This window comes from Myotis davidii, unplaced genomic scaffold, assembly GCF_000327345.1.
Source record: "Myotis davidii unplaced genomic scaffold, ASM32734v1 scaffold452, whole genome shotgun sequence".
NCBI classification, from domain to species: domain Eukaryota; kingdom Metazoa; phylum Chordata; class Mammalia; order Chiroptera; family Vespertilionidae; genus Myotis; species Myotis davidii.
The window spans coordinates 643,778-648,534 of record NW_006284245.1 but is presented as its reverse complement, the minus strand read 5'-3'; positions in this window follow the sequence as shown (position 1 = coordinate 648,534).

Here is a 4,757-nt window from a genome sequence, read left to right as displayed (position 1 = left end):
GGTCTAGTTTCATTTTTTAACATATCCTGTCCAATTTTCCCAACACCTTTTATTGAAGAGACTGTCTCTGCTCCAATGTATACTCTTGCCTTCTTTGTCAAATATTGACTGAGCGTAGTTGTGTGGGTCGATTTCTGGGTTCTCTGTTCTGTTCCATTGGTCTATATGCCTGTTCTTATGCCAGTTCCTGGCTGTTTTGAACACAGTTGCTTTGTAGTACAACTTGATATCTGGTATTGTGATTCCTCCAACTATGTTCTTCTTTCTCAAGATTTCTGCTGCTATTTGGGGTCTTTTTTGGCTCCATATAAATTTTTGGAGTGTTTGTTCTAGGTCTGTGAAATATGCCCTTGGTATTTTAATAGTGATTGTATTGATTCTGTAGATTGCTTTGAGTAATGTGGACATTTTAATGATGTTGATTCTACCAATCCATGAACATGGTATATTCTTTCACTTTATACCTTGAACTATCTCTTTTTTCAACGTCATGCAGTTTTCAGAGTACAGGTCTTTTACCTCCTTGGTTAAGTTTATTCCTAAGTATCTTAATTTTTTTGTTACAGTGGTAAATGGGATAACTTTTTTTTATTTCTCTTTCTGAGAGTTCACTGTTGGTGCATAAAAATGCCATGGATTTTGGGGTGCTAATTTTGTATCCTGGTACATTGCCGAATTCTTTATTAAATTTAGTAGTTTTTTTATGGAGTCTTTAGGGTTTTCTATGTACGGTATCATGTCATCTGTGAATAAAAGTATCAGAAAACCTGAATAGGCCGATAACTACTGATGAAATTGAAGCAGTAATCAAAAAACTCCCAGCAAACAAAAGCCCTGGTCCAGGTGGATTCACAGGGGAGTTTTACCAAATATTCAAAGAAGAACTAACACTTACTCTCCTCAAGCTATTCCAAAAAAATCAAGAGGAAGGAAAACTTCCAAAGTCTTTCTATGAGGCCAGCATTACCTTAATTCCAAAACCAGATAATGACACGACAAAGAAAGAGAACTACAGGCCAATGAACATAGACACTAAAATCCTCAACAAAATTTTAGCAAATCGGGTCCAGCAATACATTAAAAAGATCATACACCATGACCAGCTGGGATTTATTCCAGGGATGCAAGGCTGGTACAATTATTCGCAAACCAACAAATGTAATACATCACCTAAACCTATTGCAAGACAAAAATCACATGATCATATCAATTGATGCAGAAAAAGCATTGGACAAAATCCAATACCCTTTTTGATAAAAACCCTCAGCAAAGTGGGAATAGAGGGATCAGACCTCAACATGATAAAGGCCATATATGACAATCCTACAGCCAACATCATACTCAATCGGCACAAGCTAAAACCATTTGCCCTAAGAACAGGAACAAGACAGGGAGGCCCTCTTCTACCACTCTTGTTCAGCATAGTACTGGAAGTCCTAGCCATAGCGACCAGACAAGAAGAAATCAAAGGCCTCCAAACTGGACAGGAAGATGTATGATAATGTAATGACCAGTCTCTGTCCTGTTCTGGTGCAGTCCGTTTGAAGGTCTGTATGTCTCTGTGTGCCGCTGTCTTTTCCATCTGAATCGCCACTTATCCTGAAGGGTGGGCCCTTGGCATTCAGGGTGGTGCCTGCTAAGCAGATCTGTGTATGGCCAGCTCCTGGACCAGGTGCTTAGGGAGTGATGCTTAGTGATGCACACCTTTGACAGATCTCTTCTTTTTCCAGGACAGCAGGGCTCTTCAGTTTGATTGACACTCTGTGGCCTCCAGTGGTGCCTCTAAAAGCACCGGGCCACGGCCAGGCCTGTGAAGAGGTAAGCTCAGCGTTTGAGGGAGTCCCCCCGGTCGCCCCCTGCTCCGTGCCAGGTGCTGTGCCAAGCGCTGCCTCCACAGCCCACAGCCCCGAGAAGCCAGGGCCAGTGAGCATGAGCCAGGACAGAGTCAGACCCACTCACATCCTTGCAAAGCCCACGCTCCGGTTGCTTTCCTTCTGCGCTTCAGTATATTCTTCTTGAGGTTAATGTGATGGTGTTTTTAAACCACAGTTGTTAGGGTCATCCCATTAGGGCCAACAGTGAGGGTCTTAGCCTCATACTATACAAGACGCAGAGCACCACCCGCTTCCAGTCACCAGTAGAACCAACACTCAGTTACCAATTAGAGCAGAAACTCATAAAACCCAATAAATAAAATCCATGGGTATTCATACGGCCGACAAGTTAGCCAGGAATTTCCATTTTCCTGCCTCATCCTATTATTTACGGTAGTTGCTCACAGGTAGAAAAATTGACTGATTAAAATGTGTCCCCTTTTGTGTACCCTAAGCATTCTCCACCGGGCTGGTCAGCATTGCTTTGGGCTATAGTTCCCAACGCTGAAAACTGGGGTGGTCTTGTTTGTGTGGTAGCTGACTTCTTAGCAAAGTGCTAAGAATATGACTCTGGACTGTGCTGGACCAGCAAAATTGCTGTCAAAAATTCCCATTTCCAATTAAAAAAAAAAAAGCCGTGATACATTTACACAATGAAATACTACTCAGCTATAAAAAGTAAGGATATCATACCCTTTGCAACAGCATGGATGGATCTGAAGAGCGTTATGCTAAGTGAAATAAGCCAGTCAGAGAATGACAATACTGTATGATTTAACTCATGTGTGGAATCTAATGAACAAAGTAAACTAACAAAATAGAAACAGACTCATAGAGAACAGACTGACAGCTGTCAGGGGAGGGGGTTGCGGGGATGGTGAAGAAGGAGAAGGGATTAAGAAAACAGAAACTCATAGACACAGATAACAGTATGGTGACTGACAGAGGGAAGGAGGGTAGTGGAGGTGAAAGAGGGTTTGGGGGGATAAATGGTGATGGAAGGAAACTTGGGGTGGTGAACACACATCACAGTATACACATGATGTATTATAGAATCGTGTACCTAAAACCTATATAATTTTGTCTGCCAATATCGCCCCAATACATTCAGTTTAAAAAATACTCATTTCCAGATTATTTGAGAGACTGTTCTAAATTGTGTTTTAAATATACTTTGAAGAATAAACTCCTAAAATGAAATCTGAATCAGTAATAAATTCAAAAGTACAAATTTTTATAACTGGTCCCAGAGATAAACAACATAATCTATTTATTATATAGATATTTCTTACCAGCTTTTCAGAGACAATATTCACCTGTGAATAAAAATATATAAAGACTACATTTCATATTTGAGTCTTTAACGATGCATTCACGTTCTACCTTTGCCCTGTTTCAAACAGGCAAACACTCCTCTGCCTCCTCGCTTCTGTTACGTCCTCACTGCTCACCCCACACTGGGACAGATTGATATCATTGAAGACCCTGTCTCTAAGCTTTACCAGCCCCCAGCCCCTTGCTCCCTACGAGAAATTCTCCAGGTAATGTCTTTATTTCTAACAAGGCCTTCAGTTACTTTGTTTTTTAATTTGTGTGCTTTGTGTGATGTTACAAATCTTTTTCAATGCCGTTTCAGACTGGTGATCTTGGTACCCGTTGCAGTTTCTATGCCAGAGTGATTTATCAAAGACCATTGGTAAACTCTGTCTCTCTCTCTCTTTTTCCCCTCATAACGTGTTGTAACGCATAAGGTGTTATATAGTTTATTAAAGGATCATTCATCCCCCTTAGAAATTAATGGAGCATCAAGATAGAAAAGCATTTTTGAAATCGAGTCACGCATGGTTGGTGCTGAAGAGGTCATACGCCACTCCTTGAGTAGGTGTGGAGTGCCGGCTCTGTGCTAAGTACTGAGGCATGAAACTCAGGGGTAACTCTCTCAGCCTGGTGACCGTAGTTCCTTTCTGACACATGGGCAGGTTGTAGAAAAGAAAGAGAAGCTGAACGTTCAGTCTTGGAGTGAAAGTAGGAATCTCAGGATTGAGCTCAGCCACTTCTCGGAACTAAGTCTTCAGTATCTGCGAGCTGGGCAGTTGCGGGAGCCCTGCAGGCCCTCAGCCGTGGGCAGTTCTCGGGAGGGGCGGCCTAGAGGGGCTCGTTGTCCGCTTTGCAAGTCAGCTAAGAGTAGACAAGTAAAGAGATGCTTTAGGCACGTTCAACCCATGATGTACGTTTCACAAGAAACCTCCGCTGGGCCATGACTTAGAGGAACATGCATCTCAGTCCCCTGAATATTATTTCCATTATGAATTGATAATTAATCTACCCAGGACTCTTTTATTTTTTTAAAATATATTTTATTGAGAGACCCGGCGGAGGGCAGCCCCGGGGCAGCGTCAGAACAGCAGGGTGGGAGGGAGGCCCAGAACGGGGGTGCAACAGCCGGAAGCTCAGAGCCTGAGTGAGGGGGCAGGCCACGCAGGGAATCCCAGCGGGACAGCATCCAGCGGAAGGGACACGGTGGTGGGGGACAAACAGGAGAAACGGGGTGAGTTGAATTTTCCAATTGTTCAAATAAATGGACAAATTCCAGAAAATGAGCGCATTGCCCTGGCCAGGCAGCTCCATAGGTGAGTCTAGTCCTGTGCACCCAAAGGTCGCCGGTTCAGCCCTGGCTGGTGTGGCTCAGTGGGTAGAGTGTTGGCCTGCGGACTGAAGGGTCCCGGGTTCGATTCCAGTCAAGAGCATATGCCTGGCTTGTGGGCTCCATCCCCAGTGGGGGGCCCGCAAGAGGCAGCCGATCGATGATTCTCATCATTGATGTTTCTCTCTCTCCCTCTCCTTTCCTCTTTGAAATCAATAAAAATATATTTTAAAAAATGT